Here is an 18,686-nt window from a genome sequence, read left to right as displayed (position 1 = left end):
ACCGCTCCCCTCCCCAGTCATGGAGAATCCCTAACCCAGCCCGGCTGTAATTCAGTGGGACTAGGCCTACCTTCCTCTTTCAGAAGCAAAAACATTTGATTTTTGAGGAAGCACCATGAACTTTCCCTCCAGGTGTAAAACAGAATTTTCCGGGTCTCTAAGATGGATAGCTACCTTTTGTCCCTCCTTGATTAATCACTCCATGGATGTGTGCCTAAATAAAGACTCATTACAAAGTAGCTACAGAACACAAGCCAAACCACTCTGATGTTCAAATTAACAGAGTTGACTTTCCCCCCTGCTCTTCCCCTTCAAAAGCCATTTAAGGTTTTTTTTTCCTTTTCCCCTAGAATAACATGAATGCAATACATCTGGAAATTTGCCATCCTCACCTCCGAACATGTTTGGTTTTTTTTATTGATTTTGGAGAGAGGGAGTGAGAAATATCCATGTGAGAGAGAAACACCGATCGACTGCCTCCTGTATGCAGCCTGACCGGGGATTGAACCTGAAACCTGGGAACGTGCCCTGACCAGCAATCAAATCCATGACCTTTCAGTGCATGGGACGATGCCCAACCAACTGAGCCACAGTGGTCGGAGCTTGGAAATTTATCACTTCTTTAGCAGGGGCTGGAGGACAGATCAACAGAATGGCACAAACTATGTCTTCAGCAAGAGTTTCATGGGTGGCACAAAACTCCTGGCTATTTCTTTATATGAATCTAAAGCAGGGGAAGGCAGGCTTGTCCTAAGATGTGGAAGAAGAAGAGCTGCTGTTCAGAGACCTGGCCCAGTAGACCTCTCAAGGGCACGCAGGGAAGAGGGGGATGCCGTCACTATACTTAAACACAAGGCCAAGTTTACCCAGGCTCCTGGACTAAAGGTCAGGGCCTGGGATGGAGCAGAAGCAGAAGTCTGGGCAAGTAGAAAGAAAGAAAAGGCCACTTTTTCACACACAGACACACACACAAACACACACACACACACACACACACACCACAGTAGCAAGAAGGACTGGGACCATCGCAACAGAAAGAGTGAGACAATGTTGTTCAGCCTTTTGTGTTGGCTACCTATCTATGTGCCTCTCTTCCTCCTCCCCAGATACCCTCAGCCCACTGGCAGGTCCTGAGCACACATCCATTCCATAGTCAATATTTATAGAGCTCCTACCTTGCACCAGGCATTGAGTTAGGAATGAAGGATGCAAAGATGAGCTCTGATAGGTCCCCTGCTCTGGTGATACAACGCCCCATTAAGAAATCCGGATCACGTTCACCATCAATCATGTCTACTTCATTATGAGCACCAGCAGCAATGGGTGCTGCCCCCCACGACAGGAAAAGCCTTGTGATTCTAAAAAGTACTTAGCATTCCCACCCCTTAAAAAGGTATATACCAACACCCATAAACTGGAGCTGCATTGCCTCAACTGAAAGATTGTCTCCAGTTAAAAACCAGGAGGAGGAAATCCATGTGGCTTATTAGTTATCTATACCCCTGTATGAAGGAGTTAATTATATCCTTCTCAAAGAGAAGGTTTTCACATCGTTTGCAGACCAGGGCCCTAAAAGTAGTACAGAGTAAGAAATATATGCAGAGGGCAACCAGGCCTGGCACTTGTCCACATTTCTTCAAGCCCCACTTCCAAGAAACATCCTGCATGATATATTTTGTATATTCTCAAGCTTGGAAAATCATTCATGCTCTAAGCAATCGCACATGCTATAACTCTTAGATTTTTTTTCTTCTCTTATTAGTATCTTAGAGATGGCTTTTTTCAGGACCTCCTATATGCTGAGTATTAGGAGGCATTCAATGGACCCCAAAACCCCATGTACCCTTTGCTATTCACCCGCTCAGCATTACATTTCACCCAATCAGGAATTATTCATCATTTTTCATCAGAAAAGAGTTGAGATTCCTCAGATGAGTTCTCCCTTTCTCTCATTTGTGAGGTTAAGGCAGGTGGCCTACCTCATTTCCATCAGATTGCCTACTGGTGTTCAATCAAGGGGATGGGAACAGTAGGCGAGATTTAAAATAGAGAGGTCTCTCCAAAGAACATAAAAGGCAAGGCAATGTGTTCTTCATGAACCTGTCCTTAAGCATCTGGGCTGTGAACAGATACATAACCGTCTACAATACATCCTGTTTCCATCTTATTGATACAAATGGCTCTGTAATTGCCTAAGACGTTCTGGCTTGTTTTGAAAGGTTATATTTGAAAAGAGAACATTTAGGAGATGTTTCACGTACAAAGACCCTCTTGCCACTATTCATCGGGAGCTCTGAGAACCTTACACATTGCTTTCAACAGCCTCCATCCAGAGGAGATGGCAACACTGAAGACAGCCTTGATAAACACCAAATAAAACCCAGCTCTATCTTTCCGTCCTTGCGAGTCTCTCTCCTGTAATTGCAGCAGCTGCTCACCGGCAATGGGAAAGGTGGGGTACCAGTGACTAGAACGAGGGCAAGGGATCCGTTTTCAGAAAACTTCCCTGAAGTCCATGGTTTGGATCTATAACTTGAACCAAATGACCTGCTCTATTAATTAAGACTGGCCTATCAGGAGATTTCAAATGCTATCTGAAGGCACATCCCTAAATGCATATGATCCCTGCCAAACCATCTGGAAAAACATAATTCAGTTCCAGAAAAGTGTATCACATGGTAGGTGTATCTAGTTAAAAAATAAAAATAAGACACAAACCTGATTTTCTAGAAGCAAGGAATGGCAATATCATATCCAAGTATAAAAAGTCATTTGAATAATAGGTTATGTTTTTTTTCTTTTAAGTTGAGAAACCAGTTAAATGACATGTGTTAGTTGAAAATGTATCTTTTAAAGAAATTAAATACCCAGTGTAGGGTCAAGTTTTTTTTGTTGTTGTTTTTGTTTTTTGAAAAGAGCCATTAACCTATGCTGTACTATATTTTGAAGACACACCTCTGACCAGTGACCTCAGGATAATCAGTAAAAAGACCGTAAGGAAGTATATGAAATGATGGGTGATGAAGGCACCATTCTACCCATAGGCCAAAAATAGTTCCAAGCTCAGCCTATGCACAGGCACAAATTAGGTGTACCTAACTTGTGCCTGAGAGGAGACAAGGAACTGGGGCATCCTCTAAAAGTGTCAGTCAAATTTGCTGCTTCCAGCCCACATTCTGAGAGGCCTTCTTGCTATAATATAACAGCATCCTGGGTAAACAGAACAAACAAACTCTATAATGGATTTTTGAACCAAAAATATGTCAAAGGAGTATATAAACAGAAGGAAGAGGAGGAAGAAGGGGAGAAGGGAGAGGAAGGAATGGAGGAAAGGGAGGGGAAGGGAAGAAATGTAAGGTAAAATGAAAAGTGTAAGTGGCTAGAATATACACAAGTCAGGTTGTCTTGGAAGCAGATACTGCTCAGACCGGCATCAGGTGCCTTACCTGGTGAGGAAGGTGAACCTGAGGCTGGTGCGATAAGCTGAGAACCTGAAAGTTGCTTATGTAGCCCGAGTTCAGGTTGCTAATGAAACTCCAAGCTCCAGGACACAGAATTACAAATCTTCTCTGGAAGACAGCTATCAATGAAGCCCTTAATACTGCTTTAAATTAAATTTAATCAAGTATAAGCTCCAAAAAATATCCTTAAAACACAAGGAAACACAGCAGCATAAATCAGAGCTGCCCGAAACAATAAACAATAGAACTACACCCTCAATTATCAAATATTTGGCATTCTCAGATATAGAATACTTATATGAAATATTTCATGTAATAAAATATGAAGAAAATGGAGACTTTAAAAGTAACTAAAAAGATTTACAAATTAGCCTAAGAGGATTTTTAGAAAAAACAACATAAAATCATTGAGATTAAAAACTCAATGGATAGGTTAGGTCACAGATTAGTGGTTGCCAGAGGTGGGGCTGGGTGCTGGGCAAAAAGAGGTGAGAGAATCAAAAGGTACAAACTTCCAGTGATAAAACACATAAGTCATGGAAATGTAATGTACAGCCTTATGGCTATAATTAATACTGCATTATATATTTAAAAGTTGCTAAGAGGTTACATCTTAAAAGTTCTCATCACAAGGAAAAATCTTGTAACTGTATGTGGTGATGGATGGTAACAAGACTTTACTATGGTAATCATTTCGCAATTTAGTCAAATATTAAATCATTATGTTGTATACCTGAAACTAATATAGTGTTCTATATCTCAATAGAACAAAGAGAGGAAGGTTAGAGTTAAAGTACTGGTGCTGTGTGGTTTAGAAAAGGGTTATGATGCTGATTCACTTCACCCGCAGTGGGAGAAAATGTCAGCCTGGCCCTAATCTGCCTGGACTGTACCACACCTCACCATTTTCCCTCCCACCCTAGACCTGCCCCTCCCCAGCTGTAATCCAGGCAAGAAGCAGGGCATGGGGGAAGATTAGCAAATTTGATGTTTCCTGACAGAATGAGATTCCTACCTGGGCTCCCTGATCCCTGGAGGCAGAGTGGCTCCCGGAAAAAGGAGGAGCTCTGAGGAAAGCCAAGGCCTGGAGGAAGAGGAAATGCAGACAAACTTTCAGTTGTGTCTAGAAAGTAATCTACTTCTCCTAACTCGAAGGCCAGGGCATGGCTTGGCTTGTGGAGGGCTTTGTTGGGGCTGGGCCTTGTTTGACTTCAGCAAACAGGCTTAGAGTGTGGTGACTGGTGAAGCCACTGCATTAGCAGGTGAGGGCGTGTTGAGTTCCTGGGCTTTGCCAATTGAGAGGTCTGGGGTGGAGGAGAAGTGATGTGAAAGGTTTAGGTTTGATTGAGGAAGTCCAATTTCCTCCTGGAATGTTTCTGTTAGAGGCAGTCTGACCTCACCAACCCACATTAACTTTCTTCTTAGGAAAACAAAAGTCGCGGCCAAGCCTTCCTTCTTCAAAGCTTCCTTTCAGCCTCGTTACTGAGCCTAGGTCTTCTTGATTCTTGGGGTTGGCTACCAAGAAAATTACCAAAGACGCGTCCCATGAACTTTTCTTCTTCACCTTTCCTAACAACTTGGACAATGGGGTTGGTATGGGGAGAAGGAGGTGGGAAGGGAGCTGGGGAGGGGCAGGACTGTAAATGGAATCCTAACTATGGAACGCAGGCTCCTTCAAACATAATCCTAAAGCAAACAGTAGAAAGGTCTATTGGCAAAGGATAAACTGCAGGACACATTTCAGCACCAGTGACAAATTATTTACGAACTATCTATTATTTGGATACCAGTAAAAGCCCCCTCTGATGAACTCCATTAGAAGAAATAGTCAGCGGTGGCAATAGTTAACTGCCCTGTTCTCACCACTTTAGAAGCATTAGAAACGGTTCTACTTTCAAGAGTTGCTAAGGACAAAAGGTGTTGCCTAGTTGAGAATAACGGACCACTCCAACATGCACACCTGCTCACAGTATCATATGATCCCTCAGTTACATAATGTGTTTTATAACCTCTGCCTAAAGAACGGACCCATCCATGTAATACCAAACACACCATAGTTTTCCCAGGTGCATGTAACTACCTTGAGTGTTGACATGAATTACCTGCTATATGCACAGAAAAGACAATATCCAATGGGAAAATTGTCATCAATCATTACAAGGAAGTTTCCCCCAGCCCCAAAGAGAAATATCTATTGGTATCCCCTAAGAAGTGTTGTATTCAAATTCCACATTATTGGAGGGGTAGCACAGTGAGGAATTAAAAGGAAGAAACATCCTTTAATATTTTCAACCAATGAAATTAATACTTCAGAAAAATCAGTGAGCAAATATTTATGAGATTTCACCATGCTACTTGGTTCTGGCAGAAAAGGTAGAACCACCCTTGAATTCCATGGGACAGAGTCCTGAAAAGCATGGAACAAACAAGCCAGGGGGATCCTGTTGGCTAATACCATGAGTATGTCCTAAATATGTGCTACTAAATCACCCAAAACCTCATGAATTCTTGGGGTAAATATTCATAAAGTCTTTTTAGAACTAAAAGATATTTTTTTTAAAATTCCTTCCCTTCCTCTCTCCCTCCTTCCACCTTCCCTTAATCCGTTCACAGACGCTGAGATTACCAGTCTGGTGTTCTTAACTCCACACAGCAATTGTGTGCCTTGAATTATACATATGCAGCCCTTTCTTTAAGAAAAATGTTCCCTCACATCCCCCGGTGTTAATTTTATTGTTTTTAATGTTCCTTAGAAAACACCACTTTAAAACCAAATACAACATCCTTAGAAGTATTGTCCTTGATCTATACAAACCAAAGCACATGTATAGATAAATGCAACCCAAACTATACATCAAATAGCATTCAGATTAATAACATTAATATAACAAGATGGATGATGTTCTGCTGAAACCACACTGTTGCCCAAATGAGGATATATGTGGTGCTGGTCGCTGGGTCCTTTTAGGTCGGCATGGACTTCCATGTTCCTTGCAATGACTGGTATCTCCTACCAGTTCCCCTGCTGAAACTACGGTGACACCTGTCTTCATCAGCTTGCCTGGGGCATTTGGTCTTTAAATATTGCTTAGGCACCAAATTGATTCTTTCCTGATTTTTCTTAAGCACCTTCTACAGTGAAATTGGATTTACTTGACACTAACTTGAACACAAACCAGAATTCAGGTGCAGACATTGAAATCATGTTGAAGTGCTCAGTTACAAGACTCGGTATAAGAGCACATTAAATTTTCATTGTCATCTGAATGAAAGAACATTTTAACATTCATCGACAAGATTCACAACCCCACGATGTCCACAAATGCTTAGAGGCCCTTAGGTCCCAGCGTGAGAAACTGCCCTGTGGAATGCTATCTGTGACCGGGTTCTTAAGAGACAATCTGCCCTTGGAGTGCCCTTGAAACTAGAAAAATACTTGGATCTAAACCTTGAGGGGTGAGTTTAGGAGCTGGAGGAGATGTGGAGCAGCTCCTGTGAGGAATAAAAATCAAAGCTGACATATAGCTGTAAAAACTGCCAAGAAGCAAACAGAGGACCCAGCAGACATGGGACTTACCAGTGCAGAGCACTCTCGCTGAGCCCCCTGCTCTCTCATTGTAACCTGGTTTTCATCATAAAGGATGTGCAATGTGGAAGGCCTTTCTCAAAGACTACAGTACAGATAGATGCGAAATGTCATGCGAACCTGAGATTCTACAAAATAAGACTGTACTCTCTTGAAACAGGCTTCCTATCATCACAGTTGCCAGTTTTTTGTCATTTGCATCCCCACCCCCACCAACCCAAGATCAACTGTCTGTCCTGCTCTGTGCCCCAGGAGGGTGACCCCACAGACCATGTCACCCAGGTTGGAGGGCCAGCTGACTTCTGGTTGGGTCTGACCAATAAGCACTGGCAGGAGACTGCGGGAGGGAGAGATGTTTCATCCCACTCACCACATGCTTCAGCTCAGCATCCCTGGTGGAGCTGGACCCCTCAGACGCAGACCCAGCAGGCACTGCTTCCGCCACTGCAGCTCTAAGTGCTCATGAAACACTGTTTTCTCCACTTGTCCCTCCAGTCAAGGGCTGGCCATGAACACACATAAAACACTATTTTCTTCTCTTTCTCTTCAGCTCAGGGCTGGCCATGACTTTCCACTGTGGGTACCTTGTTTGTACTCTCACCCTGCACACACTTCTGTCGGAAGCCCTTACCTGGATTCTTTTCATTTGAACCACTGGGACTATTACTAATACAGCCATCAAACTGATCAGGAAAATCCATACTCTGTGAACTCTTAGGTGCAGATTAGACTCTCAAAAACTAACAATATGAAGAAGAGGAGTAGGATCACCACCACCACCTATCAGGGAAGCAAACCCATGAAGATAATCATATAAATGACAAAAGTATCATTGGCCCTGTAAGTCCATTAGTGAAAATGTTAGCTTAAAGAAACAACCACGCCCTGGCCCATTTGCTCAATGGTTAGAGTGTTGGCCTACGGACCTAATGGTCTCAGGTTTGATTCCCAGTCAAGGGCACATACGTAGGTTGAAAGTTCAATCCCACTCCAGTTGGGGTGTTTGTGAGAGGCAACCAATCGATGTGTCTCTCATCTCTCTCTCTCTCTCTCTCTCTCTCTCTCTCTCTCTCTCTTTCTCTTTCCAACCAAATTCTCTCTCTCTTTCTCTCCCTCCCCACCCTCCCTTCCACTCTCTCTAAAAATTACTGGAAAATATATTCTTCGTGAGAACTTTTTTTAAAAAAACCTTAGGAAATAAAAGAGCTGTATTTATGAAGAAGTTTATTACATTATAGGCTAGAGCAGAGGAAACTTCAGAAACAACCTAGATGTCCAACAGTAAGGGAATAATTAAATCAGGACACATCAACTTGATGGACTTTGATGCTACCATGAAATATTAGAAAGATTTTATAGCAGCAAAAACACATTTCATTATAATAATAATGGTAAATGAAATGGATATTTGGAGAGATACTTGAACATATATTCAAATTTTAATTATGTAAAAATAAAAACATCAGATAAAGCTTCACAAAACTAAATCCCATGTTAAAGGATTCAAATTCTAAGTACATGTTTCTTTTCTAAAGTATTTCTAAAAATAAAACAAAAAGCATAATATCCAGAGACCACATGGTTACAGCTAGTGATGGGAGAGGTGCATTCTGGGAGATTAAGGCTCCTCCAGACTTTGCTGTACTCTCCAATCAATAAGCTGCCCTCAGCAGGACATTTAGCTTCGGTCTCCATTGCTTTCCTCTGCAGTAGGGTGGGTACTGTCCCTCTCACAAGAATGTAAAGTTAATGAAACCAAAGAGGATTGAGCAATATTGTGTTGCTTTCCTATGGCTGCCTCACTGACGATATATGCTGACTCTAGCATTTTCCTAGATACATTTTGTGGCGTAGTGCTTGCGAGTTCTCTTTCATAGACCGAGCACTTTCGTTAGAAAGCGGTAAGATGAACATCGTCATTTGGGGGCTTTCATTGGAGGTTTTAAAATATGTTTCATGCTCCTCCTTAAAGAGATCCTATCTAGCAGAGTGATAACAGATTGATGGTCGTGACCTTCTTCACATTCTTCTAACTCCTTTTAAAATGAAATCAAGGCTCTTGCTGCTGGTGTCTGTGGGCCGGGTGCCAAGGCACTGTAATGAGGGATACATGTCACCTCAAGACCATCATCTGAGTTCACTGTTAATGTGTTAATGCCACCAACAATCATGTCAAAAGAGGGGAAATCCCAGAGGAAAATGCTTTCCCCATCCCCAAGGCTTATTTTCTGTAAACAGTAGTTTTCAGAAAGACAATGTCTTCACATTGAAGACAAATATGACACCCTATCAGCATTACAACAAAATGCTTTTATAGGCATGAAGCTCTTTGTGCTTCCATTTTAAACTGATGATTTGATATCTCCCTAAATTATGCATTTTAGCAGTTTCCTAATCTAAGACATGTATTGGTCTAGAATGTATATTAACTTGAAATATTGCCGTCCCTATTTCATAGCCAAGCGGATGATCGTTTTCTTTAATTACACATTAATTCCAATGTATTACCTGGATAGGCACTTTATGTTTTAGCAGGGTAAGGATTAATGGGCAGGTATTCGGCTATAATACGACTGAAGAAGAAATACAGGGATTATACATGATTCATTTAATTAGTTCTCTGAGCTGAATAATATTAATCACACTGCCACCTTACATGTATAAAGCACTTTTCATTCACAAAGTGCTTTTGTATCTGGGATTACATTTTCCTGGGTCTTTCATTTTTGAAAGATCCTTTCGATAACACACAGCTCTACAGTTCTTCAACTTTCTGATGCTGAAATATTTTATGTGCATATGTTTTCTATCAGTTGGATATGGTTAGCGGTAGCAAAATGACCGTGGCCTTTTTAAGGCTCAACCACTTACTGCAAGACCTTGGACAAATTAGTATGAGCATCAGTTTTGTTCTATTTAAAATGGGGATAGTATTATTTTCCATCAATGGCTACAGAAGGACTAAATCAAATGTAACTTATGAAAAAGGTCAGTTATACAGCTGGCACACAGCAGGAGCGTGATAAGTAAAAAGTATTTACTGGCAGCTATTTTATTCTGTCTTAAACATTTCCCTTGCCCTACATTATTTATATTATTCAAAATATTTGGATTCAGAGAGATATACAGGAAGTAGAAAATCGAGAATAACAGTGTTAGCCTCAGAAAGTGTATCAGAGGCACAAAATCAAGCAAACAGTCTGCAAAAACTCATCCATCTCTTTCCTACTTGAGTAGTGTGTAAGGGTTACAGTGCTTTGGATAAACCCCAGTACCCATCAGTTAGCATCTTTGCATTCTAAGTTTAAAAGTATCTCAATTAATATTCCTTAGTTACTGTGGTCCCTCCACAATGATCCCTAATGATCTCCCCTCCTCATAGCCAAACCCTTGGTATTGCCTTCCCCATCCCCAACACACACATTGAAGCAGGGCTGGTCTATGATGCAAGCAATAGAGTTAGATGGAAATAACACATCCCAATAAGGTAAGTAGAGAAGTTATTAGAATCTTCACTTACAGATGTAAAAATTAAGGCAAAAAAAGTTTAAACAACTTATCTAATTAGTGGTGAAATCTAATTTAAATCGTGGTAGTAAGAATTGCCTCCCAATTCTATGCCCCCCCCCCAACCCACACACACACACCAACACACACACACACACACACACACACACACACATCCATCCTGCCATTAACTTGGGGAAAATTCATTAGGACTACTGATATTTGTAGTTATTATGGTGTATATAAAATATGCCACAGAGTAGAATACTGCATGATTCCCTAAGTATCTTATACAAAAGAAGGCCCTTTGAAATAGCTGGGCTCAATCCCTTCAGACATATTTCTGGCAGTGATTGGCTGATGCCTAAAATGAAAGCTGAAAGGGCTTAAAATGGAAGGCTTGGGTTTTCCTCATAACACTTGAGTTTCCTTTCTCTGCATCTGTCACTAAAGATTACCCCACAGAAGAGCATGTGTGAACCCTCTTCATGTTAAAGATGAACTTTAAGTTTCAACATTCCCTACAGTTCTGATTTACAGACTGCTGACAGCCCAGCTTTAACGAAGGCCAGCCTTAAGAAACAATTTCCTTCTCTCAGATATGTGGGGTCTTGATATGGTTTTTTGGACAGCAGGGAAGAGCTATATTGGGGGTTTTCTTTATCAGCAGTTACTTAATTTAGTAGCACAAAATGCTAACATTGTTTTTTCAAAAAGAAATATATATCCAAACCTTGGATTCCTAGATCAAAATGAACTATCACTTGCACTGAGATAAAAGCATGACCTACAATGATAAGACTTTTCTCCAAAGGTTGTGTATTCAGAAAGAGTTGAAAGAGCTATTAGCTATCAGCTCTTGTTTTTTCTTTCGGTCCTTAAATTCCAAACTGTAATCCTTAATTTAAAAGTTGGTATGTGAGTAAAGTACTAAATAAAAGCCTCAGATGGTATCAGGTTAACAACCCCTTGAAGCTCTTTCAACTCTCCCATCCACAGCTTTACTTCCCTTTACTGGGCTTTGCAAGGGCAAGAGAAAAAAGGGAGGAAATTTCCAATGTCGAGATAAAAGGCACATACCCAAATCTGACAGCAGCCTACCAGCTACTATTCCATCTTGGAAATAGACAAGGATTTTTCAGTGCAAGACTCTATACTTTCTCAATACCTTCTGTAGCAAAGGCACCTTACATAGTAAAGACAACTGTTTCCTGAACAAATGACCAGGCAGTTTACTTCAGGAAGCCATCTATGCTCACTCCTTGTCCTCAGCAGAAAAAGCCCCACCTGGAGGGTGTGGGAAAGACTCTCAGGTGTGTGTTATAATGGAAGAGCATGAGGAAACATGAATTTTATCCCCATATCAATCAATGACTAGCTATTCCTGTATCTATTAAAAATAGAGAACATGATAGAGTCAAATGAAATGATACAAATAAAAGCACTCTACATTTGAATAGAGCCTTATGGTTTGCAACATATTTTACTTAATATTGCTCCCCCTGGCCTATATTAAGAACCCATACTTACACTGTCCAACCAGCAAGGACAGAAAATTTCACTGTAGAATCGATCTTCCCATCCTGAATGTTGTTTATTTTTCTCAACTTTATCACAGGATTTAAATCTGGTAGTTGACCTTTTAGTGTCATTGGCCCATTAGACTAAACCATATTCTCCATTCTGATATACACATCTTGGAGCAAAACATCCAAGAGTGTTTCTGAATCCTGTGATAACTTTTAAGAGTTCTACATCCCTTAAGTAGGGGGATCACATAATATATCCTCCGAATTGGGACACTACTGGAAGGGAAAGGGGGAACTCTTTAAGTAATAACTCCAGGAAAACAGTTACAAGAATCACAGGTAGACCTCAAGTTGGGCAGGAGATTCAAGCCTTGAAGGCTATGTGTAAATGAAATCACCTTTTCATTAACCTATTTTGCTGATGCCTTACATTTTCTCCAGCTGGTTTTTCAGATGGCAGGTACCAGCTGAGCTTTCTCCTATACACCCTCTTCTCTTGTTCAACAAAATAGTCAGTGACCTGGGCAGAAAAACTCAAATCACCTAATCACCTGATGTTTCTATTTAAAGGAACTCTTTATTTGTTGGCTTGTTGGTTTTAAAAACACAGAAACTATACCAATTGGAAAATGACCTAGAACCAAAAACAGCTAACTTTTAAGCAACTATTTTTCCAGTCTGTTTTCAATGTTTCTGACTTTTAATTATAATAGTAATGTATAAATAGGTATGAATATTTTTCTCCCTTTAAAACACCGAAGAATTATAAGGAATGCGAATAATGGCCCAAGAACCTATTAATTTCCAGGCATTTAATATATATATTATTGCAGATTCCAAAGTTAGTTCCATTTATACCATAGAATATTATTTTTAATAGTTTATGTATTTTCTTTTTGTCTTTTCTCTGCATAGTTTTTGTTTGTTTAATGTAATCATGCCATGTATACCAACCACAGTCTATATGCATTTTCACATATTAATATAAACCTTGTAAGGGCTGTTTCTTAATAAGAGCAATGCAAGTTTGATGGGGGAAAATCTTCCTCAATCTCCTTTATATCAAGTCCACTCAATCTCTCTTTCAGAGGTAGCCACAGGGAACCCTATCTTGTGTCTCCTTTAAGACATCTAAATATCTCAGGCATGTGCATTTGATTACACTTTATTCCTGTATCTCCTTTAAACATGATTCTGAGGACCATCCATGCTCACTGTCATCACTCTCGCCTACATTCTCTCCTGAGATCACCCCAATCACGCTTTCATTTCTACCACTTCAGCAAGACTGCACTTGTCCAAGTCACCAGTGCCCTCCACATTGCCAAATTCCAAAGTCAATTAATTCTAAGACCTCATTTTCCTCAACTTGAAGAGCAACTGACATTGGATATTGCATCTTCTTTCTTGAAACACTTTCTTCTCTTGTTTCCTAGGAGGCCACTCTCTGCATTTCATCCTGCTTCTTTAGCCATTCCTATTGGTCTCCTTTGGTGGCTCTTCCCCATCTTCCCGACCTCCAAATGCTGGGCAATCCCAACCCTCAGCCTTCTTTCCTTCTCCATCTGTACTTACTCCCTCGGCGACCTCATCCAGGCCTGTGCTTTAAATGCCTGCTATGTGTTGATGACTCTTAGCACAGACTACAAGACTGTACTCCCATGTACTCCAGACCTGTATGTCCACCTTATAGTGGCTCTAACTTAACAGACAAAAACTGAACTCTTGCATCTCCGCTCCCAGTTTTCTCCATACCCATAAAAAGCAACTTTATTTTTCTTATTGTTGGGATGGGAGAAAGGGGGGCAGAAACTAACAACAACAAAGCTTCTTAATTTCATTTTCCCTCCCTTAATCCCTCCTTCTCATCATCATAAAAGAAAAAAAATTGATAAATTGGATTTCATCAAAACTAAAATTTCAGTTCTCTGAAAGACATTGTTAGAAAACATAAGCCACAGACTAGAAGGAAATATGTGCAAAGCATGTATCTGATAAAGGACTTGCATCCAGAATATAAGAATGCTCAAAAATAACGAGAAAATAGTCTAACTTTTTAAATGAGTAGATACCTCATCAAAGAAGATATATGAATGGTAAATAGCATATCAGGAGTGTTCAACATCAGTACTCAGTTAGGAAATGCTAATAACCACAATGAGATTAAATGGCTTACATACCCCAATGTTGGCGAGGATGTGAGAAACTGAAACTCATACCCTGCTAGTGGGCACTTAAAATGGAATAACTTTTTGGAAAACAGTGTGATGGTTTATTAGTTAAACATACAGCTACCTTATGACCCAACCATTGCACTCCTAGGTGTTTACCCAAGAGCAAAGAAAAAATATATCCATACAGATACTTGTATAGGAATGTTCATAGTAACTTTATTTGTAATAGCCCAAAGCTATTAACAACCCAAATATCCATCAAGAGGTGAATAGGATACAGAGCTGAGGCATAACCATACAATGGAATGTTATTCAGCAGTAAAATGGAATAAATTAATGATATATGCAACCTATATGAATCTCACAATAATAATGCTGAGTAAAAGAAGCCAGATGAAAATGAGTTCATATTGCACTCTTAACATAAACCTCTAGAAAATACAAAGTAATCTCTAGTGACAGAGGCATATCCCCTGGGGAAGAGGGTGGCACAGAGTGGTGGGAGGTGGGGAGTACCAAGTAGCACAAGGAAGCACTTTGGGGTGAGAAATGTGTTCATTATCTTCATTATGGTGATAGTTTCACAGATATGTACGTGTCAAACGTAACAAATTGTACACTTTAAGTATATGCGGTTTATTGTAGGTCAATTATATCTCAAAAAAGCCATTTAAAATAGGATGAGATTGCCCATTTGAGGTTGCCCTCTTGCCAACTTAAATTTTGGCCTCATTGCAAAAATTCTCTTGCAGAGCATTTAGGAACAGACTGACATTGTTAAGCTTAATGCTCTGTGAAATCGTCTAAACTAATTGTTTCAAAGGCCTGTGGCAGCAGTTTTCCGAGATTATATCAGAGGGCACGTTTTGTCTTTGTGTAAACATAAACTAAGGCTGCCACTGGATACCAAAGAATGCCTTTGCTGCGGTAATCTCAGCCACGTGCATACCGACAGCTGAAGGTGTTATTTCACCCAAAGATGTCTGAGAACAATGTCATTAGTTCCCTGTGTCCTGTGTTACTTTACATGGTGGTTTCTGCAGGAATTTCTACACGGGAGATAGCAAATCTGAATCACTGGTGGATTGTATGTGTATGTGTGTGGGTAGGGGGGAGGTAGTCATGTATGAGAGAGACTGAGAGAGAATGAAGGAGACAGACACGCACAGAGGGGCATATGAAGGGAGGGAGACCTTGAGTCAAGTATCAATAGATGTGTTCCCCTTCTGGAACTTTCTGGCTTTAATCCAGCCATTTCTTCCCTACAGAAAAAAAACATGGGGTAAATTGCTTGACTTCTAAATAGCTCTCGTCTCTCCTACATCTTCTTGCCCCACCTTCAGGAATTCAGGGAGTCCACAATTTCTCCACCTTCATCTCTGGAACAAGTGCACACAAACACAGGGACACACGAGCACACATGCACACTGGAACCCAAATCCCTCCAACAACAGTGCAAATGTTCCTTTTTATTCTCTTCTTAGCAGAAGTTACCAAAAACCTGCATTCCTGTGAAGGCCTCTCTTCCTCAGACAATTCCACAATCCCATCTTACATTTGGTCCCTTTACACTAAATCAATGTTTCCTTAATGCAGTCCGAGCCAGTGACAACTTGGATTTGACTGAGACAGTGAAGAAGTCAACTCATCTCTTTTATACAGTTATATTTTAAATGTTACTTCACTGCTTGGAATAGAAAATCAGTATCCCTTGGCAAAGGCAGAAGATAATTTCAAACATAAATACAAGGAGCACTAAAAATGTCAGGAAACGCCTGCCATCATTCCCTGCAGAAACCTCGGGGTCTCAGTCAGTTCTCTCTGGGGTGGATGTGGCTGACAAAGGCACCTCTAGCACTTGCTGATCTCTCATTTTAGCAAACTAATACTTGCTTCTTTTTTTAATTTATTTATTGATTTTTTTAAATATATTTTATTGATTTTTTACAGAGAGAAAGGGAGAGAGATAGAGAGTTAGAAACATTGATGAGAGAGAAACATCGATCAGCTGCCTCCTGCACACCTCCTACTGGGGATGTGCCCGCAACCCAGGTACATGCCCTTGACCGGAATCGAACCTGGGACCTTTCAGTCCGCAGGCCGACGCTCTACCCACTGAGCCAAACCAGTTTCGGCTATTGATTGATTTTTGAGAGAGAGAAACATTGGTTTTGTTGTCCCACTTATTCATGCATTCATTGGTTGATTTTTGTATGTGCCCTGACTGGGGATCAAACCCACAACCTTGGTGTATGGGGGTGATGCTCTAACCAAGCTACCTGGCCTGGGCTGATACTTTCTTCTTGACTAATGAGTAAGCCTGAAAGAGTTGAAAGGGAACAACTTCATACCTGTGCTGTGTGTGTCCCTGACCTCACCTCGTGCCAGGCAGTCCCTTCCCTCTGAGGTCTCTGAGAGCCCGTCCGCTGAGCCAGGAGGCCAAGGTGGACTCGGAGTTCACATACAAGTATGGCCTACTCTGAGGGCCTGGGGGAAGCATGAGAGCCTCCATTAGCCCACATGGCACCTTTGGGGGAATTAGGCAAAGGCCCCCACTCTGGCAGATGGGAGCTACCTGTGTGCAGGGCTTGGTGAGGGGTCAGTGTCTGTATGAGCATTTGAAGAGGCGTCCCTCTGTCCAGGCCAATGTAGCCTTCTGCCAGACAGAAAATGGGTTGGATTTTGGCCCCACTCAACCCCCTGGCTTGGTGCCCTTGTGCAGTGAACAATAAGCACAACTGTATTAGAGGATTTGCCAAGGGCTACCTGAACCTCGTCATTTCCACTAGTTAGTACCAAATTCATAATCCAGTGGCTGACCTTCTAGGGTTATCTGTGTGCCACCTCCCCAACCCCTCATTCCCAGCTCCTTTTAATGTCTAGCCTTTGGGCTGTGCAGTGGCTGGGGAGTACCTCCATGGGGAAATATGTTGCAGAAAACAGAAGCACTAACAGTTCCCTGGAGGTTCCAGATCGCCCCTGGTTTTGTCATCACCGGGGCCCTGTCCCCACCGCTACTACACCTGGTGCTGGCTATGGCCGATAAGCACCCTACTGAGGGGGCTGGCCTGCGGTCAGTCCTGTTGGTACTGGATAGCTGAGTAATTAGTCGAGTTTGGAGGCATGCCCCTTTTGCCAAAGGCACGCACTAATGAGCATCAAGTCCAGGTAACTTATTGAAAGCAGCAGAACTGAGGACAAGAGGGTCTATTGTTTAAGCACATGGGTTCTAACTGTCTGAAGACACAGCTCTCCCTGCAAGACTTGAACTCTGACAAGGGTGAGTTCAAGCAACATGAGTGGTGATTAAAAATGCCACAAAGAGCTGGGCAGCAGGGCGGGGGCCTGGGTTCGTATTAGCGCAAACAGGGAGCAGATTTCTATTTGCTCTGCTCTTTGTGCTTCAAATTCTGGGTAACTCACAGCCTAGTCTACATGACAATTTTTAAAGAATTCTCAATGTTAGTAATTTCAAGGATGGATTCATTTATGCTTTTACAATAGTTACACAAAGCCACCATTTTAAAAGTCCATATGAATAAAACAGACTTGGTTCATAAAGCCTTCGGGAGAGGGTAGTGAGGAGGAACCGAAATTTCCAAGAAGGAATATTGGCCCTTTAGCTCTCTTTGAAGGTGAGCCTCTACTAGGTCCTCTAGTCCAGTCTAAGGACCCTCTTCCCATTGGTGACAGAGCAGAGGGGTTGGGGGAAGACCCACTGCTTTTGAACATAAATTTCTGGAGAAAGAAGTGCAGAAGGCAATCTAGCAAAACCAAATGTGGTAAGCTGGCATCCGTGTGTCAATGCCAACTGACCAGCAATGACTGCTTGAACACTGAGTCAAGAAACATTTTAGGATCACACCCAGGCTCAAAGGAAAAGGAGCTAGAACTGTAAAATGGTTTTAAAATACAGTGTGATCCAGTTTAGTTATCACAGACTCCACCACTCCCTGTCCCTCCCCGGCAATCCCCGGCAGACGTCAATAATCGATCTTTTCCTAACAGGAAGTAAGTTGGTATAAAATGGTCCTTCTTAGAACAAAAGTGTGAAATTCCTCAGACTGAACAGACTGAACAGGACAAACTGCTCCTTGGGAACAGCGGAGGGGCCACTGCTGCCGAGAACAGCTCTGTGCAGCCTGTGTGAGTCTAGGAAATGACTTCTGACCAAAGCCCTTGTCAGTCTAGGAAATGACTTCTGACCAAAGCCCTTGTCAGTCTAGGAAATGACTTCTGACCAAAGCCCTTATTAAACACAACACTGCTGTGCCAACAAACTTACAAGTGGTCTAACCTTAGGCTGGGCAAGCAGGCGTGGTCTCACCTTGAGGGCCCACTCTCCTTTCCGTCTTTGGGAAATGGGGTTTTAGAAGGCCCTAGGTTTAAGACTTGCATTCCTGAGGACGGGCCATTGTAAGGAGGCATT

This window comes from Myotis davidii, unplaced genomic scaffold (assembly GCF_000327345.1).
Source record: "Myotis davidii unplaced genomic scaffold, ASM32734v1 scaffold110, whole genome shotgun sequence".
NCBI lineage: Eukaryota > Metazoa > Chordata > Mammalia > Chiroptera > Vespertilionidae > Myotis > Myotis davidii.
This window is presented reverse-complemented; position numbering follows the sequence as displayed.